Below are 26,320 nucleotides of genomic sequence, written 5' to 3'. Positions count from 1 at the left end.
TAAAATGAATGGGTGTCATGTAGCTTAAAAGTGATGAAGGGGCTAAAATCAAAACTCAAGTCTATTCATTTATTCAATGAATTATTTATTAAGCCCTTATATGCCAGGTATTGTGCTAGGTGCCGGTTATATGGCACAGAAGAAAACTCCTTGCATTCCTGCAGCTTATGTGCTAGCTGATAATCAAAGTTCATTTCTTTTGCAAGTACACCAAACCTATTGCAAGGAACTTCATTACAGCCTATTGAAAGTATCATGAAGCAAAACTACCAGTATAACTCGTATATTTCAGGGATGGGAAGTGAGGTTCAAACTCTAAGGGTGGGGGGAATTCAAAAAAAGGGAAGGAAGCATTAGGTAGGAGCTGGGATTCACAATGACCCTTAAAACTTTTAATAAGAAAGGAGAAAGGAGAGTAGGAGAATATGGGAACAACATTAGGTAGACAGAAGCATAACACATCCTCGAGCACAAGAAATCTGGATTCTGGATGTGAATCTCTCCTCTAGTGGGAGGTCCAATGGTGTTCTCATTGGAGGTGGGGTACCTCTGGGGTACAAGGAGTTTTAAGAAAATCAGCTTGTAGATCTTCAACTTCCAAGTGTGCTCTTGACCAAAACTGTCCTTCTCCTCCTCATCCTCCTTCTTCTTCTCCTCCTTCTTTTAAGATTTATTCGAGAGAGAGAGTGAGTGAGAGGGGCGGAGGGAGAAGGTGAGAGAATCTCAAGCAGACTTGGCACTGAGCGGGGAGCTGGACACAGGACTCGATCCCACAACCCCCAGATCGCCACCTGAGCCGAAACCAAGAGTTAGGTGCTTAACTGACTGTACCACCCAGGCGGCCCAAACTGCTGTCCTCTTTCACAGTGTTGCCTTCCCTACTTTTGGTAACAGGATTCACCACTCCCTCACCCACTATCTTTCAACGGCGGACTGTCCATAGGGGGAAATGCCCTGGAACAGTAAACAAAGCAATAGTTTGCAATGCTGGTGGTGGCTGTGGGTGCCAAGAAAATGAATGGCTCAAAAGCTGGACAACAAAATCTTTTTGTTTTCAAGTCAGGAGGTTTCCAAATCTTTGTTTTCAAAACCTAGAAGGACTTTATTGCATTGTCAGCTAAAAAATCATTAACAATATCTTTTCATAACAGATCTTTGTGATTTTTTTTTTTTTGGTAAAAAACTGAGATTTAGATGCCCCTGCTATATCAAAATTCTCAATTCCAAAAACAAAACAAAAAACAAAATTCTCAATTACCTTCTACTTGGTGGTGTGAAATGAAAATGAAACATAAATGAAAACATGGGCCTGGAATTGATGCTGAATGCAGTCTCATTACAGCAATAAGTTATATCCAATTATAAACATATAAACTACCTGGGGAAAAAAACATTGGCCCATCCATTCATTAAGAAATACATTTCCAGGGCAGCCCTAGTGGCCCGGCAGTTTGGCACCGCCTTCGGCCCAGGGTGTGATCCTGGAGACCTGGGATCGAATCCCATGTCAGGCTCCCTGCATGGAGCCTGCTTCTCTCCTTCTGCCTGTGTCTCTGCCTCTCTCTCTCTCTCTCTCTCTCTCTCTCTATCTTGTGAATAAATAAATAAAACCTTTATAAAAAAATAAAAAAGAGGGATCCCTGGGTGGTGCAGCAGTTTGGCGCCTGCCTTTGGCTCAGGGCGCGATCCTGGAGACCCGGGATTGAATCCCACATCGGGCTCCCGGTGCATGGAGCCTGCTTCTCCCTCTGCCTGTGTCTCTGCCTCTCTCTCTCTCTCTCTGTGTGACTATCATAAATAAATAAAAATTAAAAAAATATTTAAAAAAATAAAAAAAAAATAAAAAAGAAATACATTTCCAGAGGCACCTGGGTGGCTCAGTGGTTGAGTTCTGCCTTCGGCTCAGGTCATGATCCCAGAGCTCTGGGATCAAGTCCCAAATCGGACTCCCTGCGGGAAGCCTCCTTCTGGGCCTATGTCTCTGCCTCTCTCTGTGTCTCTCATGAATAAACAAATAAATAAAATCTTTTTTAAAAAAGGAAATATACCAGGGGCATCTGAGTGGCATAGTCAGTTAAGTGATTCTTGGTTTTGACTCAGGTCAGGATCCCAGGACCCTGGGATCGAGCCCCATGTTGGGCTTCCTGCTCAGTGAGGAGCCTGCTTCTAACTCTTCCTCTGCCCCTCTTCCCTACTCTTGCTCTCTCAAATAAATACATAAAATCTAATTTTTAAAAAATTTCAACATATATACATATTTTGGTTGCAGAGATGTAGGATATGGTAATCAATAAAAGACTTTTTAAAAATTTATTTATTTATTCAGAGAGAGCGAGAGAGAGGCAGAGACACAGGCAGAGAGAGAAGCAGGCCCCACGCAGGAAGCCCGATGCAGAACTCGATCCCAGGTCCCCAGAATCACACCCGGGGCTGCAGGCAGCGCTAAACCACTGCGCCACCGCCACCCAGGCTGCCCAAGTAATCAATAAAAAACTTAAACAAAAAATATGTTACCTTGATCATATTTTTGAAGGAAAAGTGGAATGGAAATGCAAGTACAAGTAGAAAAAAGGGACAATGTAACATTTTTTATTAATAAAGAAGAGCTTCTGCATGTATTTTTAAGATGGATGATGGTAAGCATCACATCACTATGGGATGTGGGTCTTATTCAATACATTTAAAAGGGTGGTAGGGCAGTTTTAGTGAAAATGTAAATATTGGGCAGCCCCGGTGGCGCAGCGGTTTAGCGCCGCCTGCAGCCCAGGGTGTGATCCTGGAGACCCTGGATCAAAACCCACGTTTGCTTCTCCCTCTGCCTGGGTCTCTGCCTCTCATTCTCTCTCTGTATCTCTCTGAATAAATAAATAAAATCTTAAAAAAAAGTAAATATTTATAAAGCAGTAGAAATGACATCCATTCTCTACATTTTAAGTTTTAAACTAATGGAGAAAAATATTAGATGTCACCTTAAAAATGTAGCCTTGTACATTTATAAGCTACATAGTTATATTTTCTTTTAGGAATAGAGAGGCAAAAAAATTTGAAGACTACTACCATGAAGGACCCATGACTAGGAAGGTAGAATGAGGCCTGATTATAGACATCCTTGGAAACTAGGTAGAGTTTAGCTTGAGGTGTTAAGCCAACCCCTAAGCTTTGGTTTTCCTCACCTGTAAATGGGGTCCATTCCGGGCTTTTGCATATTCCATGACCAGCCACAGGGAGGCGTTGATGGTTGAGGGATGAGATACTGAAAGGCAGATCGCCCCAGATGCCTGAATACCATCCACATTGGAACTGGCACAAAAGGCTCTCAGTTTTGAGGGACAGAACTAAGCAGCTGGAGAAAATATTTTCCAGTCTTATAATTCCAGGATTAGAAAGCAACTCCTCTGTCCTTTCCAACATCTGGACAAGGGAGAGTGTATCCAATCTCCAATGCCCTCGGAGATCCTCATCAACTCTGGAGACCAGGTGGAGAGCAGTGCCATTGTGGGCTCAAGTCATCCCAGTATGGCTTATTTGTGAGGGGGAGTAGGGAGGTAGGATGATTGGCTGGGCTGGAGTGCAACAGGCTTCTCGTGAATCATTGGCAGGATCTGCAAGATGCCTCCTCGAGTGCAGTGTCTATCTAGGTAGAAGCGGTGCCAGCTGAGAGTTGCCTCTCTGGCCCCTGCTGTAGGTGAGAAGGGGAGGAAGGAGGCTGATTTGAGTAGGCTAAGGAGTCTCCCAACTGCTGGCTGGTGTCTGAAATAGCTGTGGTGGAGGTTGGAATCTAATTCAAAGCAGATCTAGCTTTATTCCACACCATAAGTTATTGTTCAGTTATATTGTTCAGTTATATATCATAGTTATACTGTAATTGGGCATCAGAACAGGTTTTGGTACCTGAGATCCCTGGCTGGTCTGGAAAAGGTTACAGAGGCTTGGCAGGGACCAACTTTCCTCCCTCTGAACTGTGCCTGTGGACAAATCTGGTTAAAATGAAGATTCAAGGGGGATCCCTGGGTGGCGCAGCGGTTTGGCGCCTGCCTTTGGCCCAGGGCGCGATTCTGGAGACCCAGGATCGAATCCCACATCGGGCTCCCGGTGCATGGAGCCTGCTTCTCCCTCTGCCTGTGTCTCTGCCTCTCTCTCTCTCTCTCTGTGACTATCATAAATAAATAAAAATTAAAAAAAAAAAAAAAAAAAAAAAAAAAAAAAATAAAATGAAGATTCAAGAAACAGAAATGGACCGATTTAAGTAAAAAGGGAATTTATTAATAGAGTATAGAAGAGTTCCTTAAATAACTGGGAGGATGAAAGAAAGCCACATTGGAGGCTGTATAGTCAGGAAAAATACCTCAAATGATGGCACACTACAGTTCTTATGAAGACACCCCAGCTGCTTTGCCTGGGGTAGATGCTGCTGATTTCATGGCTAATATCACTGGTGCTAGACACTGCTCTTACAACTGCTGCTTCTTACAGCTAGAAGTTAGGTGGAGCTGCTGCTCTGCCACTTACCCAAATGGATTATGTGCAGTTCCCAGCTTTTCATCTTTCCAACTTCTGGTAAAACCTTAGTTGTATGGCTATGCCCTGGCTGAAAAGGGGGCTAGAAGCTTCTACAGTGGAGGAAGAGTCTAAAGGGGGAGATTCCCCAAATATGGGAAGGTGATTCAGAAATTAGGTGGCCAAAAGCAAAGAAGCCTTGAAGAGGATGGGTATACATAAAACGGTACATTCTGAGGCTAGCAATTTGGTGGTAAAGGGAGCCATAATCATTTTATAGGAGAATTAGGGTGTTGTAGCTTGAAGACTCCAAGGGGATGGGATCAAACATCAGAAGGTCTCTTACATGGAAAATAATCTGATTTAGTTTACCTCCAAGGGAGAGGACTAACCAACTGGCACACTAGAGGATATAAATTTCTGCTCAATATAAGGAAGATGTTACCTTTTTGGTCTTTAAAAACCAATCAACCATGTTTCCTTTATGAAAAAGAAGTGCTCAGAAAAAAAAATGTAGAAAGATAATAACTCATAGAAACACAACCCAAGGGCTCCTGGGTGGCTCAGTCAGTTAAGCATCTCTGGTCATGATCCCAGAGGGTCCTGAGATTGAGCCCGCGAGGGGCTCCCTATTCAATAGGGAGTCTGCTTCCCCCTCTCCCTCTGCCCTTCTCCCTGCTTGTGCTCTCTCTCTCTCAAATAAATAAATAAAATCCTAAAAAAAGGAAACACAACCCAAAGACAACAGCTGACAATATTTTAGTGTGTCCTTTCAGGTTTTCTCTATCCCTTTTTGTTTTCCAAGCTATATATACCATCCGATTCTGCCTTTTGCCACTTAATACTATATCATAACATTCCCCTCCCCCCATTTCTTTACCAACTTTTTTTTTTTTTATGATAGTCAGAGAGAGAGAGAGAGAGAGAGGCAGAGACACAGGCAGAGGGAGAAGCAGAGGGAGAAGCAGAAGGAGAAGCAGGCTTCATGCACCGGGAGCCTGATGTGGGATTCGATCCCGGGTCTCCAGGATCGTGCCCTGGGCCAAAGGCAGGCGCTAAACCGCTGTGCCACCCAGGGATCCCCTTCTTTACCAACTTTACAGAGCATGATATTCTATCGGGAGCATACAACGTAATTAACCTAAACATTTCTTTGTTGTTGATAATGAGCTTAGCTCCACGTTTTTGTTTTTTAAATAATATTGCAATAAGCAATGGATTTATGTGGTCTAAATGCTAAATACATACTTATTAAATATAATATTCTCTCAGGGCAACTGGGTGGCTCAGTGGTTGAGCATCTGCCTTCAGTTTAGGTCATGATCCCAGGGTTCTGGATCAAGTCCCACATCAGGCTCCCTTCATGGAGCCTGCTTCTCCCTCTGCCCATGTCTCTGCCTGTGTGTGTCTCTCATGAATAAATAAATAAATAATTTAAAATAAACAAATGTTAATATTCTCTCTATATATATCTCTTTTTAATATAAAAATGAAATGAGGGATCCCTGGGTGGCTCAGCGATTTAGCGCCTGCCTTCAGCCCAGGGCGTGATCCTGGAGACCCGGGATCGAGTCCCACATCGGGCTGCCTGCATGGAGCCTGCTTCTCCCTCTGCCTGTGTCTCTGCCTCTCTCTGTGTCTCTCATGAATAAATAAAATCTTTTTAAAAAAATAAAAATGAAATGAGATGGAAAATGTAATTTCTTGACAGTATTTGCCAATTTCTTTTAGGAAGAGAGCTGCTTTTATTAGGAGAAATAAATCTCTTAGGAGTAGAAAGTAAGATGTTCAGGGCATGAGTGTTGGCAGGACCCCTAGCAATGAAGAGATAAGGTTAAGTTGTCTGTCTGCCTGGAAATCAGGAAGAATTTGTTTTTCTCCAGAGAGGGTGGGGTAGAGGAGAGAATGATGAGGCAGGCAGGAGAGGTAGTGATTCAGGAGAAGGCAAGACCCTCAGAGGTGAAGGGCCAGTTAGAAAACCTCAAATGGATTGTTCAGAAAAGACTCTAAAGAATGTCTGGTGTGTGAGTCTAAACTGTTTGCAATGCATCATCATGTGACCCTGCTCCAGGGCTCAAGGCATCATAATGTCTTCTCTGACCATGAATGCTTTGTGTGGGAAGACATGTGGGCAGTCCTCAGGAAGGGCTGTTTCATCTCTACATTTTTGAACTGTGCCACCACAACAGCCTGGCAAAAACAAGAGCCTGGAGCCGGTGAGATTTAGAAGAATATCAGTTCCCAGAAATTTGCAGGAATCTTAGGGAAGGCTTTGACCTCTACAATTCATTCTTACTTCAGTCTCAAAGGACAAGGAGGTTGATGTCTAAATCACAAAAATAATGCACACTTATTTCAAAAATTAAAAAAAAAGAGAGAGAGAGAAGCAGGAAAAGAAAAATCACTCATGGTTCTATCATCCAGACATCTGAGGTGTGGCTTGAGGAATGTATTCCAGAGGGAAGAGGTAATCCTAGTTTTAAAGACGGTATTGAGAAGGGAGTCAGCCATTGCTCATATACCTGAGAGTCAAGTTTTGTTCCTCTGCCAGATGACAAACCCAACTTCTTCCGTACCACCTACCAGCTGCTAGATATCTTTTTATGGTATATCTGAAGGGACAGGTTGGGAGAACAAGTCCCTTCCAAGTCTTGAAAAACTGGGTTAAGAAGCAGGAACAGAATTTGCTGCAGCAGTAAGGAGGATGCTCCCCATTTAGGTGGACAATAATATAACATAAGGACATAGGAAGAGAGGTAAAAACTCCATGACCATAAATTTCTAGTTATAGAAGCCTGTCCAGGGAGGAAAGGCAATTCATTAAAATTATGGGCAGCATTGACTCCTCCAGAGGAATCTGGAGGCTCCGGCTTTGCTTCTCACTGCAAGTTGCTCACCTTCTCTGGGACTCTTTTTCTTTTTTTTCTTTTCTTCTTTTCTTTTTTTTTTTCTTCTTTTCTTCTTTTCTTTTCTTTCTTTCTTCTTTCTTTTCTTTCTTTCTTTCTTTCTTTCTTTCTTTCTTTCTTTCTTTCTTTCTTTCTTTCTTTCTTCTCTTTCTTTCTTTCTTCTTTCTTTTTTTCTTTCTTTCTCCTCCCCTCCCCTCCCCTCCCCTCCCCTCCCTTCTCCTCTCCTTTCCTTTCCTTATTCATGAGACACACACAGAAAGGGGCAGAGACATCGAGGGAGGAGCAGGCTCCTCGCAGGATCCCCAGCGTGGGACTTGATCCCTCCACCGGGGATCACGACCTGAGCCAGAGCCAGACGCTCAACCACTGAGCCACCCAGGCGTCCCTCTGGGACTGTTTCTTCCCTGGAAGGGCGTGGAGGCTGTATTAGACGACCTCTAAATTCTCTTCCAGCTTTAAACTCCCTTTCGTGATACTTGCCAGGCTTGTTTTACCGGCCCTGGAACATCCCCACTCCCGCGCCCGCCTCGGCCGCCGCGCCCGCCTCCCGCACCAGAGGGCGCTGCAGGCGGGCGCTGGGTAGCGTGCGGTGGGCGGAGTCCAGAATCAGGACGCGCGGTGATTGGCGCCAGCCGGGGCGGAAGGGGGCGTGGACAGGAGCCGCGGGAGGCCCGAGCTGCGCGGTGACGTCAGGGGTGGGGGCGGGGCCGAGCCGCGCAGCGTGTGACGCCGCGGCGGCCGCGGAGCTGGGGATTAATGGGAAAAGTTTTGGCAGGCTTCGGAGGAGCCTGCGGAGCCTGCGGGACCGCGGCGGCGGCGGCGCGGGAGGCGGCCGGGGCAGGTCAGTCCGGGGCGGGGAGACGGTGGGCAGGCGGCGGCAGGGGGCGGCGGGCCGGGGCTGAGGCGGCCCGCGGGGCCGGGGCGCGAGCCGGGGGGAGCGGGCCGGGGGGAGCGGCAGGGGGCCGCGCGGCTGCGGCTGCGGCTGCGGCTGCGGCTGCGGCTGCGGCTGCGGCTTCCCGGCACCCGGGCCCGGGCCGGTCCGCGGCGGTGTGTGGCTCTCCTGGCGCCCCCCCGGCCCTGCGCCCCCGAGCTTAGGGACCCCGAAGCGCGCGGCCTCCCCCACGCGACTCTGCGCTCTCTTGGGCCTAGTGGCTCCGTCTCCTGCCCCTTCTGTGTCCTGAGAGCCGGGTCTGGGGCTCGGGGTCCTCTCCCGTTCCCTCCTGTTGCCTCTGACCTCTTCCTCCGTCCCTTCCCTGGTGTCTCCAGATCCATGGGTGCCCGCTCTACCCAGGGTCTCTGTCCCTGTCCACGTCTTTATCTCCTGCCTTCTCCTCCCAGCCTTGCCCTGTCATTGCTCTCTTTTCCCATCCCTGGCTCCCGCTCTGGGTGACGGGTCCTCCTCGTCATCTTCGCGGCGTTATTAGGCTCTTTCAGCCCCTTGCCGGCAGTCCCTATCTCCCTAAGCCCCTTCTACCCTGTCTCCCCCCCCCCCCCCCGGGCCTGTTTTTGCCCTGTTTCTCCCTCATTTCCTTGTGATTGAGCCTTGCCCCCTGCATTCCTGTCACCAACTTCCATCCCCTCACTTCTACTCTGGGAGAAGAGTTAGCTCCACACGCTGCTTTGCTTTCCCTTGACTTGCTGTTGAGACACCGCTGGGTTGGGGTGGGGGCTGTTCAGCCAGGGATTGAAGTAAGGGGCTGAATGTCCGAGGTAAGCAGCAGGCATGTCTGTATGGGTGCTTGGGTGTTGCATCAGGGGTGAGGTCCAATTTGTAGACCATTCTTCTGATCTCAGCTTTAAAACTTCCCCTTTATGGGTCTGTTGACTTCCAGGAACCCTTGGGGAGAGAGCAGCCGCTGAGTTGGGTATGTGCCAGGGGTAACTGGAGGCCTTGTCCAACTCTTTTCCCCTTCCAGGAAACAGGGCTCTATGTCTTTCCACTCTGGATGTACCAAGCACAGTTATACAATCATACTCCAGATTATCTCTGCCCTCATTCCCACTCTGAGCCCCGTCCCCAAGAGCTAAGAGGAGTCTTCAGAAGTTGTGCCCCAGAGAATGCCTTACCCTTTTCTTCTGTACTGGCTCCAAGACATTTTTTTCTTACTTGAGTTTTGAAATAGATTGCCAGCCCGATAGCCCTGGGGCTGGCAGGCATCTGCCCCATCTGTTATTGGTCACAACCAGCTTCTGATTTTCACTCTGCATCTCTGAGCCACTGAATGTTAGGGCCTTTGATGTCAGTCACTTAGCAGGTTCTCTTGAAGATTCTTCTCCCTCCATTTTCCCTGAGAGCTTCATTTCCTATCGATCCAAGAGGCTGATCCTAAGTTCTGGTCCCTTTGCTCTGTCAGGTGGGTACCTGCCTGGGAAGGTTGTGGGACTGCATTAGATGGTGTCAGGAATTTGAGTGGCTTCCAGTCACAGGGATGTCCTGTCTGCGGCTAGAGAGCCCACCGCCTTCCTGGTATGTCTGGGGGTTTAACCTAGTCAGACAGAAAGTTCTTTTCAGATGCCTTCAATCTTAGCTCCTTTATTTGGCGTTGGTACCCTGGAGAGATCTTTAGGAAATAACATTATCCTCTGTTTCTACTCAGTCTGATCTTGGAGGATTCTGAGTGTGTGACCCACTCACGTTTAGAAATGAAGGCCTTTTGGGGAGCCTGGGTGGCTCAGTCAGTTAAGCGTCTGCCTTCAGTTCCAGTCACGATCCCAGCGGGAATCCTACTTCTCCTTTTCCCTCTGTCTTACGCTTGTGCTCTGTCAAATAAATAAATAAATTTAAATAAAGTATGCTCTGTCAAATAAATAAAATCTTTGGAAAAAAAAAAAGAAAGAAATGAAGGCCTGCTGTTTCACCTGGCTCCGGGTTTCTAGGTCTCCTCTTTTGAGGATCCTGCTCTCTGTCTTTGAGCCAGAATTGGACACAGAATTGGCACCCTTCAGGAGCTGTGGTGGAGAGCCAAGTGAACCAGCTTAGACCAGACTTTACGTTTTGGAATCCTCTTGTGCACTGACCCTTTTCTGTGAAAGGAATAGGACTGTGGATGGCTGAGCCAGTCTCCTCTCCTCAGCCCCTTCCTAAACAGTACTTGGGCAGGATTTGGGCAGAGTGGACCAAAAGGGGTCCCTTGTTCTTATGAAGAGCACCCTTCTAGGGTTTTAATGGGTCGTTCTGATGAAGTTGAGGCTGTGTGTTTGGCAGTGAGTTGGTCCAACCCCTACTCCCAAGGACTTTACCTGACTCTTTTGAGAAGTTTGCTACTCCTCTGTCTTCACTTACCCATTAGTGGTTACACTCCACCGAGGCAGCAGGTGAGAAGGGCTTAAGCAGAGGTCAAGCCCAGACCTTACAGAATAGCGTGGGCACCACCAGCTCTGCTGGATAGCTTCCTGCAATTTGTCCACTCTGTGGCCTTGGTGGATGGTCAGGGTTATCAGTTACCAAGTTCCCATCCAGTGATTTTTGCAGAGTTTGGGTCAAAGGTGTGGGGAGGCAGGCCTCTGACATTATTCTCCAGATAGTGTAGCCCATAACTCCTTAGTTGAATGGACTGATCTTTTTTGTCTGGCTGTCTTTCTTCTTGCTTGTCCACCACTCGTCCCCCTTTGGCATGGGCCTCTACCCATTCAAAAAGAATGACCCTTACCCCACCTATGGTCCCTCAGATCTCTTCCCTAATGCTTGACAGAGGCCAGCCAGTGTTGTACGCTGGCCGGGGAAGCATGTAAGCTCTGCTTTGGAGAGTGCAGCTGTTCTGGCTGTTGTGCAAGCTGTCCCGAGGGCCTGCAGATCCTGGCATGTCCTGGGACAGTGCAGCTCCTCTGTCTCAGGAAGAGTTGGACCTGTCACTTCTAAAGGCTTCAGCTGTATGTCTTGTGTCACTGCGGCCTACCTCCCAGGGTGCTCCCTGCTGGCTGGAAGCTAAATTTCAGGGCTTTCCTCCAGGGCCTAGTAGGACCTGGAAGTGCCAGGAGTTTCCCGATTGCCCTGCACTGTCCATGCTGGGATCATTCTCTTTTTTCCTCCCTATGCAGCATTTCCATGGACTTTGTCTGTCTTGCCAGGCTCTGGCTTGTGTCATGTCAGAAGTTCTGTGTGCGATGCCTTTGCCTGTACCATGTTGCCCCAGATTGCACAGTGGCTGCTTCTTGTAGATGGTTTGATGTCCTTTAGTATTTTTCTGTGCCTTTGGATCCAGGGGAGGAGCCATTTGCAGCAGCTGCGTTTCACTATGTCAGAGGTGAGCTGGACACTTGTTTGAGCCTGGCAGGGAGGAGATGGCCCCTTGTGTCAGGTTTCAGACATGTGGGTCTTCTTGGCAGATGGTTCCGGTTCCTGGCCTTCATAACTCAGAGGCTGGTGATTAGGGTGTGACTCTAGTCCTGTGGCCATTAGGCTTTGGCCAAGGACTCAAGCATGACTCAGGGTATCTCCATTTATGAGCTGCCACCTGTGGGGGGATGTTGGGCTCCAGGTCCTTCTTCACTTTGCCAGCAATTTCTGCCTCCCCCTGGTAAAAGCAGCAAAGCCGGTGTCTGCTTACTTGGAAATGAGCAGACTACTTCCAGGATTGGGAAATATTTGCTGACTCAGGCTCAGAATAACCTGTCTCAGGGTGTGCATGTGTGAGGGACAAAGAAAGAGCCAGTTTAGGAGCAGTTTCTGAGCTTTGGTGTTTAATTACAACATTAATGCTGCTTTTCTGGCCCCTGGCACCTCAACTAAAGATATTGGGTTTCTTTCTCTTCTGCAGTGTTGCGTGGTGTTTTGGGCATGCACTTGGTACTCACGCAGTGGCTTCTGTTCACTGACAGATGAGGACAGATGCACCAAAGAGGTAATCCCAGTTTCCTTATACAAAGACCCCTGACGACTGACTGACACATCCCAGATTTAGGATCCTGGCCTAAAAGATAAAATAATTTCACTGGGGCTGAGTTCCCAGATCCCAAGTGCCTGTCATAACATTTGGTACTCATTGCTTACACATAGCAGGCTCTTAATTAAATAATTATTAAATGTCTGTGGCTTATGTAGTGTTTTGGGGAGCATTGAGATTTCTCACCTTTAGACCCGCTAAAACAAATTCTACAAGGGCAGAGACTGACTGGCTTTGTTTCCTGTTGTGTCTAGGTCTGCCTAGCACTGAGGAGATGCTAAATATTTGTTGAATGAATCAATATACAAACTTTTCTCTGTTCATATGGGTACCAGGCCACAAAGATGGTGTCTGTCATTCTCTTTCATTTATGTAATAGACATTTCTGAGTGTCTTTTATGTACCAAGCACATACTAGACACATGGGAAATGGTGATAGAAAAAAACAGATTCAGTCCCTGTCTGATGGGTCCATAGTTTGTTGGCATATATGAGATCTGGGCATAACACACAAGGGTTTTTCCTTCCATCTCTGCTGGTGTAGCAGGCCCTCACCAGAGTCTGACAATGCTCTGGGCTTCTCATTACTGTTTCCCTGTTTGTTTGTTCTCAGGATGCCTGGCAGATTTTATAAACTCTCAGAAGGGGAGCTGCAGGGAATTCGATGTTCATTGTCTCAACTATTTAGGAGGCTGGGCTATGGTGAAGTCGCTGCTGGGGGCCAGGGGAAACATGCGCTCCTGTCTGATTTAATCTCTGAAGTTCAGTGGTTCCAGCAGCTGTTTATGGGCTTCACTTCCCTTTCTCTGCCTTTAACACCCTGTGGGTTTTCCTGTTGCCTAACAGGGTGCTGAGCCCATATGGCTGTCAGTCTAGGGGGGTCAGGTCGTTTGTGGATCTTGCAGGAAGGCCTTAGGCAGGGGCCCCTCCTGTTGTCAAACCCATACCAAGTCCTTTCCTTTGAAGGAAATGTGAATGAGGAAGAAGGAGGGTGTGGGAGGCTCCCTAGGTTCCCTGGGAGGGAATAAACGTAGCAAGGAGAACTACTGAGTTAATTGCTGTGTCCTTTGCTCCAGCAGCAGCTGGCCACAATGGCAGCAACTGTACATGTCCAGGCATCACTTGTCCAGTTTATCCCTGAGCTTTGAGCTCCCGGTCCTAGCAAGAAACTTCTTTCTTAGTTTCCACTGTCAAAGGTGAGGCTAGAGCTTTATCAGATTTTTCAGTGCTAATCTCAGAAGACTGTAGTTTGGTCGTTATCTTAGTCTTTCCCATCTGAGGCGCTTTTGTGGGTCAGGTCCTGTGACAGATGTTTCAGATACGTTCCTTGGCTGTGCCCCTCCCCGGCCCCGCAAAATGTGGAGTCTAGCCGGGAAGAGAAGACATAGGCACAAAAAGATTTTGAAAATATTAAGAGAGCTAGTGGGTTCTGAGAATATGGTCAGGGATGCTCATTTAGAGGAGCAGGTCATCACTTTGAATCGGCTTTGTCCCTGAAGAAATTGGGTTTCAGATGGGGCCTTGAAAGAAAGTTGGTTTATTTTATTTTTTTTTAGAAAGTTAGTTAATTTTGAAGGCAACTTTAAACAGCAATTCTCAAACTTCTTGACCTCAAGAACCCCTCTCTTAAAAGACACTTTTAAAAATCATTAGAGACCCGTGAACTTTTGTCTACCATAGTAGAAACTAATAAGCTCTGAGGAATTTTAAGTTACTAATTTATTCATTCATTCATTTATTTTTAAAATATTTTATTTATTTATTCGTGAGAGACACACACAGAGAGAGAGAGACAGAGACAGAGACACAGGCAGAGGGAGAAGCAGGCCCCATGCAGGGAGCCCAACATGGGACTCGATCCCGGGTCTCCAGGATCACGCCCTGGGCTGAAGGTGGTGCTAAACTGCTAAGCCACCCAGGCTGCCCTATTAATTCATTTAATGTAATAATAAACCCAGTACATTTACCACAAGTGACCTTTTTAAAGAAAAAATAGCTATTTTTCAAAATAAGGTTGAGAGAAGTGGCATTGTTTCACATTTTTGGCGATCTTTTAATGTCTGCTTTAATAGAAGACAGTTGGATTCTCATAACTGCTTCAATGTTCAGTCTCTTAAGGTATGTTGTTGTATTTGAAGGCTATGATGAAAATATGGCCTCACACAGATAGGTAGTTGAGAAAGAGAGGGGTAACAGCTTTTAATAGCTTTGGGAGATAATTGTGGATATTCTTTGGTACTATACCAAACCCTCAGCAAGTGGTAGTTTCTTTCTTTTCTTTTCTTTTTTCTTTTTTTCTTTTTTTCTTTTTTTGAAGATTTTATTTATTCATAAGAGACACACAGAGAAACAGAGACAAAGGCAGAGGGAGCAGGCTCTCCGCGGGGAGCCCAATGTGGGACTTGATCCCAGGACCTCGGGATCACGCCCTGAGCCAAAGGCAGATGCTCAACCATTGAGCCACCCAGGTACCCCAACAAGTGGTAGTTTCTTAAAGGTTAGTTGGAATGTAGAGTCTGAAACCTTACCACAAGTTTTCATACTTTGTGACATTAAAATCCATTGGTCCATCTTGTACTTTGCATAGATCTTTTACTTTAAGTTGGTCATCAGAACCGCTAAATGTTAACATATTTCATTTTACAATATCATTAAGTCATAGGAATACTACTGACCTCAACAGCAAAGCATTCAAGTATTGGGAGGCTGTCAAGCTCAGAGTGGGGATACAAGTTTTCCATAATTTGGATTTTCTCTTGAAAGCTTGATTTTTATCACTGGTAACACACTGTCAGGGTTTTTGTTTGATTTTTTTGTTTAAGTATTTTATTTATTTCAGAGAGAGAGTGAGAGCATATGCTTGTGCATGTGTGGGGAGAGGGGTAAAGGGAGAGGGAAAGAGAACCTCAAGCAGACTCCCCACTGAGCATAGAGCCCGACACAGGGCTCAATCCCATGACCCCAAGATATGACCTGAGCCAAAACCACAAGTAGGGTGCATAACTGACTGAGCTGCCCAGATGCCCCCATACTGTTAGGTTTTTTTTTAATGGAGTCTCCGTTTTTTTTTGTTTTTTTTTTTAAGATTTTATTTATTTATTCATGAGAGACACAGAGAGATAGGCAGAGACATAGGCAGAGGAAGCAGCAGGTTCCCTGTGGGGGAGCCCAATGCAGGACTCAATCTCAGCACCCCGGGATCATACCCTGAGCCAAAGGCAGCCATTCAACCATTGAGCCACCCAGGCATCCTTGAATCTCCATTTTTAAGAAAAAGTCTGTCAAATACTCAAAACCTAAATAATTATAATTTGTTACTCTTTTCTTTCAAGTAAAAGTGTTGTTTCATGAAAAAAAAAAAAAAGACTAGCTTGCAACGCAATCTCAATTTTTTCCTGAGACAGACAATGACTCTTATTTTGTTACAAGAGTATTTAAAAGACATATACTTCAAGGTCATTATTTAATAACGTCAATTTTTATCATCTTATCTAGGACATTTTTTAAAAAAGATTAATTTATTTATCTTAGCACACAAGGAGAGGGAGAATACCTCAAGCTGGCTCTGACTCCTCACTGAGCATGCAGGGCCAACTCCACCATCCTGAGGCCATGACCTGAGCTGAAATCTTGGCCAGCTGCCCAACCTACTGAGCCACCCAGGTGCCCCTCATCTAGGACATTCTTAAGTGAAATTGGAACTTTATTATCTTTCCTGGTTCTTTAGGTTGACTGGGCTCATCTGGGCAGTTCTCAGTTGAGGTATATTGCTTTAGTCAGATGGAGGTTGGAGCAGGAATCATGTGGAGGCTCAGCTGGGCTGGACATCCACACTGGCTAACTCACATGGCTGGCTCTTGGTACTGGCTGTTGAGTAGAGTACCTACATATGGCCTCTTCATGTGCCTTGAGCTTCTGACAGCATGATGGCTGGATTCTGAGCAGAAGCATCCCAAGAGTGAGTATAATGAGAGTTCTAAGCAATGAAGGGCAAGGTTTCCTAAAACCTAGCCTGGGAAGTGACACTGTCAATTTCTTTGTCTTTTCTTGGTCACAGAACCAGTTCAGATGCAGAGGACTATACAGGGTATGAATACCAAGAGGCATGGTTCATTGGGAAGGAGAGAGAGCTCCTTGGAAACCAGCTACTACTGCTTTTGAGTATCCCTTATATGAGATAGCCTGGCCTGCGATGGAGGGAGAGGGAGAAGCAGGCCCCCCACTGAGCAGGGAGCCTGACTTGGGGCTCAATCCCAGGACCCTGGGACCATGATCCTAGCCAAAGGCAGACACTTAACTGACTGAGCAACCCAGGCGCCCCACCACTGATGGTTTTGGAGTAAGAAATCATTGTTAATATTGCACAAAAGTGGATTAAATAGAGGAAGAATGGAGGTAGAGAGTTTAGGTAGGAGACTACTGCATAGTCTGAATGTAAGGAAATTCTTCATCATATTAAATCTGAGTTCCTCTGGTTGCTGTTAAAATTATTGATTTTGATCTATCAGCCACACAGATTAAGTACCCAGAGCGGGACTAGAGAAACCCCTCTCCACCCTTATTTAGGAATGCTGATACCCAGGAGAGATCAAAAGCTTCACAGTGTGGGGACCCCTGGGTGGTTTAGTGGTCGAACGTCTGCCTTCAGCGCAGGGCATGATCCCGGGGTCCTGGGATCAAGTCCTACATCAGGCTCCCTGCGAGGAGCCTGCTTATCCCTCTGCCTATATCTCTGCTTGCTCTCTATGTCTCTCATGAATAAATAAATAAATAAAATCTTTAAAAAATAAAATCTTAAAAAAAAGCTTCACAGAAAGTAGAAGGCAACTAAGTTAGGCTTTATCGTCTGGGTCCAATAGGAGGTTAATCCTTCTTTATTTATTTAAAATTTTTTTATTCATTTATTCTAAGCGTAGGTGAGCTGGGGGGAGGGGGCAGAGGCAGAGGGGGAGAGAGAACCTCAAGCAGACTCCCCACTGAGCACAGAGCCTTGATGCGGGGCTCGATCTCCAGACCCTGAGATCACGACCCCGAGTTGAAACCAAGAGTCAGATACTTAACCAACTGAGCCACTCTAGTGTTCCTAATCATAATTTGTTAAAAGAAAAAGCAGAAGAAAGCTAAAGGTTTACATAACTGCACAGACAGTATTTCAGATACTCTTCAGTTTCACCCTCGTAGACCACTAGGAGGCAAGAGAAGAGTGAGAGGAAGAAAGATGGACAAATTCGGGAATGGTAGGGAGAGGGAGGAAGAAGGGGGTCAAGGGGAGAGAACAGCAAAAGAAGTTTGAAGGAGGTCGAGATGGGAGGAACTGCTCAAGGCTGACATTCCAGGGAGATGCTGGCTGGAGGGAGGGCTGGCTTCCCTGGGGGCCTGGCCTCTGGCATTCAGCACCTCTTGTCCTCATCCTGTCTCTGGCTTTTCTCTTGGTGAAGAGGCCATGAGAAGAGCTGGGGTAGATTTGCTGTTATTTTTTTGAGAGGGGGTGGGGACCTGGGAGACCAAGAGTCACCTGGAGGTGACTCTCAGCTTTCATGTGTGGAGTCCTGACTTGATGATCAAAATAAACCTTGGGCAGTGCTTGTTCATCCCCTCTCTTCTGAGGCGGGGAGCTCAGGAAGAAATGCCTTTCTGAGACAGTTCCTTCCCTAATTTACCAGCTGTGGCCCTGGGAGCCCAACCTCAGTATGGGGAGTCTGCGGATTCTGTTTCACAGTCGGTGTTCTGGGCAGTGCACCTTGACGCCGCTTGTTTTTCCTTTTCCAAGTCCAGGCTTCAAAGCCTACCTCCCACAGCCTTGTCGTCATCCCAGCAGCTGTCTGGAGACCATTGCTGAATTCTTCACAGCTCATGGTGACACACCTGTGAAAGAGTTCTCTCACGAGGAGGATCATGAATGGAGAGGCTCCCCAGTGTTGTGAGGAAACCACTTCATGCTTAAGTTCATTTCTGTACTTTGTATCTTCTATAACCCCTTTGATCTTTGTCTTACTATTTTGGCACTTCCCTCATCCAGGAGTTATAACCTCAGAGGCACACAGTCATTTGGCTACTACTCCAGTGGAAGTACAGGCCAACTCTGCTCTCCCAATGGCAGCCTTTAGCCACCCTACACACACAGTCTGCAGGACCACTCTCTCCTCAAAAACAGGCCGTCCTTCAGTTTGCCAGACGCCAGAGTTTTACCTATCTCATCCCCTCTTCCAAACAAGCAAACAAGATGTGTTTTCCTCAATTCTCCTTGTTTCCAACATTGTCTTAAGAGAACTTTACTTTCTTCACCTCCAGTTCGATTTCCTTTAGCACCAAGTTTCTATAGCACTGTCCCCAGTCCTATAGACGTTTTGGGGTGGTGAATTTGTTATTGAGTGGGCCTCAGTAACACAGGCAGAGGGAGAAGTAGACTCCCTGTGGGGTGCCCGATGTGGGACTCAATCCCCAGACCCTGGGATCATGACCTGAGCTGAAGGCAGATGCTCAGCCACTGAGCCACCCAGGCGCCCCAGCATGCAGTTTTTACAATGGAAATGTTTTCTCCTCAGTCACCTCTCTGGGCTCTTGAGGACTTTGGGGAGGAGTGAAATAATTCACAATGAGGTAGCATGTTGCAACTAAGAAGACTTATGATTTCTATGCAACAGAGGCACGGTGTCCAAGACAAATCAGTGTCCTGGAATGGTTGGGTTTGCCATGTCTTGCTTTTACAAGTATTTCAGTGTCTAGACCAAAACCACCTTCCTGTAACTCCCAGAGGTGCTGTGTAGAATAGAGTTGGTAATACGTAGCAGGTAGACTGTTATTAACGTGTCTGTTCCTGGTGTCAGATGTTACCAGCTGATCTGGTGCTCTGATCACAGCAGTCTTCCTCTCCAAAGCCACATGGGTTCTCAGAACCCTCTACCCATGGCAGCTCTCCTAAGAGGAGGCTTACCTGCCATCCCTGGTCATGAGCTTGTTTGTCTGATGGCAGACCATTTCTTTCCAGCTTCCCCTTCTGCAAAAGCCTTCAGGACAGTCCAGAGATCCTGGTAAATTCCCCCTGGCCCTCAGCACTTGCTTCTTGGGATGAACTCCTGTGTGGTCCATTGGAAGCTCCAGGTTGGAGACTACCCTTCTCCTCTAAGGAGGCCCTCCAAAGGCTAGAATGCTTTTGGGAATTAATGAAATGAATTCTCCACCCTTTAGATAATAGCAAGCAGTGATAGCAAAAGAAAGACCCTGGCCCAGGACACTGCCAAGATTCCTGCTCTGACCCTTCTTTCACGTGGACCAAAGATATGAACTCTTCCACAGTCTTGGACTCTGTCTACTGTGGTGGTAGACTGGGTAATAGCCCCTGAAGCTATCCCGGCCGTAACCCCTGGGACCTGTGGATGCTACCTTATAAGGCAAAATGGACTTTGTAGATGCGATTAATTTAAGGATCTCGAGACGCAGAGATTATCCAGGATTATCCGAGTGGGCCCTAAGTGCAGTCACGAGTGTCCTGTTAAGAGGGAGGCAAAGGGAGATTTGATATAGAAGACAAATGTGACTGCTGCAGCCAGAGCTACCCCATTGGCTCTGAAGATGAAGGAAGAGGCCAGGGAGCACAAGGAACACAGTTCTAGAAGCTGGAAAAGGCAAGCAAGCAAATACTCCTCTGGAGCCTCTGGGAGGAAGTATAGCCTTGCCAGTACCTTGATTTTGGAGTAAAACCAATTTTGAACTTTGACCTCCAGAACTCTTAGGAGAATAAATATGTTTTAAGTGTTAAGCTTGTAGTAATTTGTAACAGTGACAGTAGAAGACTGCCCCAGGGCTCATTTGCCTCCAGGCCCAGGCGGTGACTCGGCTAGGTCTCATTCTTATTTCAAGGCAGTCATGGAGCACCTCTTTTATGGCAGTTTAAGATCCTATGCAACAGAGGCACGGTGTCCAAGACAAATCAGTGTCCTGGAATGGTTGGGTTTGCCATGTCTTGCTTTTACAAGTAAAATTTGTAAGCAGATTACCTTTACCCAGATTAAAATTTGAAGCAATACACTCTTTGGAGAAACCTTTTAAGGAGTTTTTGGGGATAAAAGAGAAGGCCTCAGGTAGTGTCTGATTCTTGCTTTTGGAAGTTACCCCACACCTTCAGAATCAGATCAGTAAGAAGGGGTTTCTTTCAGACTGTTGAGGATCCAGGATTAGTTTAAATCTGACTCCACTTCCGTCTTTCTCCCACTCATGCGGTTACTGGGTTCCTCCTATATGCTAGGCATTGGGGGTGAGGAAGTGAACAAAGCAGATAAAAAAAGTCTCGTGTTCTTATGGTGGTTGTGGTGGAGAAAGAGAAGAGAGCCAGAATTACGTAGCTAGCATGTCAGGTGGTGGTAAATGCTATATCAAAAAATAAAGCAGAGGGCACCAGGATGGCTCATTGGTTAAGTGGCTGACTTTTGGTTTCAGCTCAGGTCATAGTCTCAGGGTTGTGAGATTGTGTCAGAATCTACACTCCATGTGGAGTCTGCTTCAGATTCTTTCCTCTTTCTCCCGCCTTCCCCTGCTCACACGTGCACATGCACACATGCTCCCTCTCTCAAGTAAATAAATAAAATCTTAAAAAAAAAATAAAGCAAGAAAGCAGTAGTGGCACTTTTAAATGGAGGGCTTAAGGAAGGCCTCACTGAGAAGGTAATATTTTAAGCTCAAGAGAAGAATGAGCCATGTGTGGGAAGAACCTTATCAGCAGAGGGAAAGTAAATGCAAAGGCCCTGAGGTAGGAACATGGCTGGTGTGTTGAGGACTAGTCAGGAAGCCACTGTGGCTAGAGTTAAGGGAGGGGAAGGGAGGTCGGAGATGTGACTGGGCCTGATCACTCTGGACCGTGAAGTACTGTAAAATCTCTTACTTCACCTGACCTTTAGCCTCTTCCCTCCTTTCCCCCTCTTCACACTGCCTCTCAGGCTTCATGCCTGTGTTCCTCAGTTCCTTTCTGTAGAATGTGCATCATGTCATACCTAGGGCACATCAGTAGGTAAATATAGTCCAGTGAAAATATTAGAAGAGGAGGAAAAAAGCAACTCCTTCTTTCTGAATAATAAAAGCAGCTCCACTGTTAGTGCTGATATGGAGCCACGTTCCTAGAAATGGAATGAGAAGAGAGCCAAAATTATGTAGCCAGTGGCAGGTTGGCTGCTCTGCTCTCCGCAGGCAGTTCTGGGGTGGTTCTTGGGGGTCCTCACTTCAGTCACCCTCCAGGCCCCCATGCCTGCTACTTCTTTTCATTCTGCTCTTCCTGGGCTACTTAGAGGGGCTCCTACAGTTGCCCACCTGAAATTCTTTCTTAACAGCCCCCTTACTTCCCTGCCCTTCCTCCTAGGAGGCCTGCCATCTTCCCAGCTGCCCAACCAGGTGTCTGAGGACTGCCAGAAGAGAGCAAAACACATAAGTGCATGTGCTGCCACTGTGTATTTCTGGTTATCACTTAGATTCTCAGCACCCACAGGCCTGCGTCTGCCATGTCTCAGAACCCCTGACTCTTCCATTCCTGGGAGTGGCTGCCTCAAACCTCAAGACTCTGCCTCCTCCAGGTCCTCATGGTGTTGCTTGGGTTTCTAAGAATCAGATCCCCAAAGGTCAAGTAAGCCAGCCTGAAAAGTCACACTCTTCCTGGATAATGACCCCATGACAGTTCTGGTGCTTTGGCAACTTTCCAGAATGACAGTCTGTCAGTAGTTGATGGTAAGCTTCACTGTCATCTAGGGGTCAGTTAGAAATTGTGTCCATAGATTAAATCCTCCATGCCTGTGTCCCTGATTTTATAGTCCTAGGTGACTCTTCTCAGAACCTGCTTTAAATAATGGCATCTAATTGATTACTATTTAGTAATAAACAAATGGACCAATAATAATTTCTATCTCCTAAGTGAAAATCACTAGGTGAATAAATTCTCAAACTGCCAAATACATCCAGTCGAAATTGTATTATTCCAATTTTGTTTAGATTCTATTACAGTGCACGATTTCTGTGACATTTCTATTTTTGGCATCTTAACGCCCCCGTGTATTTATAACGTCTATTTACAATTTGCCTTTCATATCCTCACAGCGTGTCACCTTGCAGAAAAATATTTTATCCATTTTTTAGCCCATTCTTGACCCAGAAGACATAAGGCATTCTTGACCCAGGCTAAGGCCTGTCTCTTTCCCCTGCAAGCTAAGGCCTGTCTCTTTCCCCTGCAAGCACCGTAGCCTTGTCTTCTCACATACTACCAGTACCATCCGTATTGTTTTGTTTTTGTTTTTAAAAAGATTTTATTTATTTATCTGAGGAGAGGGAGCATGAGTCGGGTGGGGGTGGGGGGCAGAGGGAGAAGGAGAAGCAGGTTGCCTGATGAGCAGGGAGCCAGATGTAAGGCTTGATTCCAGGACACTGAGATCATGACCTGAGCCAAAGGCAGATGCTTAACTGACTGAGCCACCCAGGTGCCCCAAGACCATCTGTTTTTGTTTTTTTTTTTTTTTTTTTTTAAGATTTATTTATTCATGAGAGACACAGAGATAGTGGCAGAAACATGGGCAGAGGGAGAAGCAGGCTCCCTGCAGGGAGTCCGATGCGCAACTCGATCCCAGATCTTGGGATCACATCCTGAGCCAAAGGCAGATGCTCAACCACTAAGCCACCCAGGTGTCCCAGACCATCTGTCTTTGATTCACTTTTGTACCCCCACCCTGGGCACATTGCAGACAACCAGGAATACCTCTCATGAGCTGGTTCCAGCGCTCCCAGGGCTTCTGCCCTTACTCTGCTTTCTCTCTCTGGACTGCTGCAGCCTGAACCTTGCCCTCCTTTCTGCCTTCTGCTTCCATCATGAGAAAGAACTGGTCCATCCATCTGATGTTCTCCATGAGTCAGAGACCTTGTTCAGTCGCAAAGGGGCAGCTTACAATGCACAGTCATGTTCTCCGTCCCTATGGGTGTTCATTAGCCATGATCAAAGATCATCCCCCTGCCCCAGCTCCCGAAACTTGCTTCTTGATAGATAAGTGCCTGGTGCAGAGGTACTCTCCGAGCACTTGTTAGACAGAACAGTGTCTGGCTGGCCAGCCTAAGGTGGCTTGCTGCCAAGAGTAGCCCTGGCACTAACCTACACCAGAGTCCTGTCTGGGGCAGCAGTCAGACATCTGTAGAAGAAAACCCTTTCCTGGTTGTTACTCTTCTCTTTGGTTGAAGCTTCGTGGAGACAACTGAGGTTTTCAGTTTTGGCGGTTTTTCCCATATGCCTCCTTCTCTCCACTTCCTCCACTGGGAGTCTAGTAAGGCTCCTTTCTCCTCCTTCTGGCTCAGCCCCTACTGTGGTATATGATGGTGGAGTTATTTCCTCCATTCTAGGTTCAGATTGTGAGTTCTTTTGAGAGCTGAGCTCAGCTGTGTCTAATCCCCCTCCCGTTCCAAGCAGAAGTCCATAGCTGCCCAGGAGGCAAGTAAGCTGTAGCTCTCATGTGGGCTGAATGCACCGTGCTGATTACTTCATATGCATCACCTTGCTTAATCCACACAACCCTGAGAGGTAGGAATCATCATCCTCCTTTTACAGATGAAGATGCTGAGGCTCAGATTGGCTAGGAAAGCTGCCTAAAAGCTGCACAATTCGTAAGTGGCAGAGTTGTGTAAAGCTGTGTCCTTGATTATACCACACAGCAGGGCCTTTCTAGGGAGGATGGCTGGTTGAATCTCATTCTTCCAGTTTGGAAAGTACCTGCTTGACTGGCCAGACTGGTGTTGGCTTCCAAGAACACTCTCTGCTTTCAAGCACAGCAGAATGTCTTGGTCACTGAGCAGAACCAAACGTTGGCAGATTTTGGAGCCCCTTGCAGCATCTTGTCCCAGGTCAGTGGGAAGAGGAGGTCCTGAGAATGGCTGTACTTAGTGTCTCTCTGAATCTGCTTCAAGGTAGTGAGCAGCCCTGCTAGAACCAGAAGAGACAACCAGCCAACTGGTGGGCAAGGCATGTAGAGTGGAAGGGACTTAGAGGAAAAAGCTAATCTCTGATCCAAGTAGTTAATCAGTGTTTTCAGTGTGGTGAAAGGAGAGAAGGAAGAGAAGGTGGCCGAGATGTGCACAGATGGAGAGAAGAAAGGAAGGGAGATTGCCTTTATTCAGCTTCTCCCTTGGGCCAGACATCCTGCTGTTAATGAGCTCACTGTCCTTCACACTAGCCTGTGAGAGGCAGGGGTTGGTATACCCACTTAACAGATGAGGGGGTGTAGGATCACAGAGGTTAAGTGGCCTACTCGGGTCACGTACCTGATAAATGACAGAGTGAAGGGTTAGGCCGTTTGGACCACAGCACCCCCCCACCCCCACCCCCATGCTTCTCTGTTCAAGGACTGCTTCTCTGGCTCCTGTCACCTTAGCCTGGGCTTTGCAGGAACTTACCAATGTGTGCATGTGTGTGTCTTCAGGCCATGAGCAGAGGCTGAGGGGAATCAGGGCTCTGGGTACCTGTCCTGCTCAGCAACATGGGCCCTACCTAGTCCAGCAGGACACTGGGCTCTGACCAGCAGTGGCCTTATATTTTACCCCTTTCTTGTACCTTGGCATCCCTGGTTTATTTTTAGAGAGCTATTTTTATTTCTGCTCCCACTTCCTAGCTGGAGGCAGGGGTTGGAGTGCAGGGAAGGCATTGGGAATCAGAAGAGGCAGAGGCAGGCCTAGGTGGCATCTTAGCAGTGCCCTTGGCTGGGCTCTGGGGACTGTGCTCACCTGTTTGCCTTGATGCCCTCCTGCCTCGGGTCAGTAGCAGGCCCAGGGGATATGGACAGAAGGACAGTTGCACTCCTTGTTTCTTTGGCTTCTCAGAAAGGAATGAGTTCTACCCCAGAGCAGAACAGGAAGTAGCATGTGGCACTCTTTATATTTTTAGCTCACTGGCTGTTTTTGAGGATAAGAACTTTGAGGGAATATGGAGTACTGGTTAAGAGCCAGGATACATGTGACTAGGTTCTGGCTCTGCTAGTAGCTTTGGGCAAGTCACTTTATACCTTGATGGCTTCCTCATCTGTAATGTGGGGGAGATAACTATAGACCCTACCCCTCAGGGATGACTTGAGGATTAAAAGGGCTCATAGGTGAAAAGGCACTGTGGCACTTATTAGGTGTTGTTTTATTGTTAGCATATCTCGCCACCTCGAACCACAGGGTAGATGCCAGTAAATACTGGTTGGACTGAATAAAACTTCAAGACTGTTGGTTGCCCTGTTTCCATCTGAATATTGGCTGGAGTGGGTGTTGACTCCAGTCAGCGATTGCCTGCAGGACCCCTTAGAGTAATTCCCATGGCAGCTGCCCATAGTCCACCCCCTCCAGCCCTTACCTGGGCCTTGGGAAGAGGCAGCCAGGTGGAATGAGGAGTCTTTTAGCCCGAGGATGTCAGTAGTCCCCGACCCACTTTTTGCTTTTGCACCTTTGTGAGGCTCTGGCTTTGGGTTGTGAGCGTTAGAGGGGTTGGGGCCTGTGTTCCATGGGTGCAGACACTACCAGGTGGTTCTGAGTGCTTGAGCCCAAGGTTTTGAAGTACAGGCTTGCCACTGGCATGTGCTGTTCAGCTAGTAACAGTGAAAGACTTCTTTGGAAACTTGTACTTGGGGCTTAGAAATTAATCAGATCTCACCAGTGACTGGTATTATGGGTATTTGGGAGACCATCTTTCTTAGGGTTGGAGCTAGCACTTGGGCACAAGTGTTTCCATGTGTGTGGTTTTTAATTTATCTTAAAATGTCTTAATCATATAAACAGTGCTTATTCGTAAGAGACAATTAGAAAATACGTCATGGGAATAGTATGGATAGCATGCAGTATAGTCAATAATGTATGACAAATTTGAAAGTTGGTAAGGAAGTGAATCTTAAAAGTTCTCATCACCAGAGGAAAAAAATATTTGTAACTTTGTATGGTGACAGATGGCAACTAGACTTATTGTGGAGATTGTTTTGCAGTGGATACAAATGTCGAATCATTATGTTGTACACCTGAAACTAATGTTGTATGTCAGTTATACTTCAA

The 26,320-nt window shown here is 46.8% G+C and overlaps 1 protein-coding gene across 2 annotated transcripts in view; it reads left to right on the top strand.

The window, feature by feature from the left end:
- Positions 1-8,101: 8,101 nt before the first annotated feature.
- The window catches only part of PPARD (peroxisome proliferator activated receptor delta), an 86,965-nt gene continuing 68,746 nt past the window's right edge, over positions 8,102-26,320 (top strand). The window contains exons 1-2 of one of the 2 annotated variants that reach the window (XM_077904304.1): positions 8,102-8,244; positions 12,161-12,244. The gene's annotated coding sequence lies outside the window, so the exon portion shown is untranslated. The remainder of the gene's footprint in view (positions 8,245-12,160; positions 12,245-26,320) is intronic. The other variant, XM_077904311.1, reaches the window with a different exon arrangement.

Source organism: Canis aureus, chromosome 7 (genome assembly GCF_053574225.1).
Source record: "Canis aureus isolate CA01 chromosome 7, VMU_Caureus_v.1.0, whole genome shotgun sequence".
Lineage (NCBI taxonomy): Eukaryota > Metazoa > Chordata > Mammalia > Carnivora > Canidae > Canis > Canis aureus.
The sequence above is the reverse complement of the archived record's forward strand: the minus strand, read 5'-3'. Positions and strand labels throughout refer to the sequence as shown.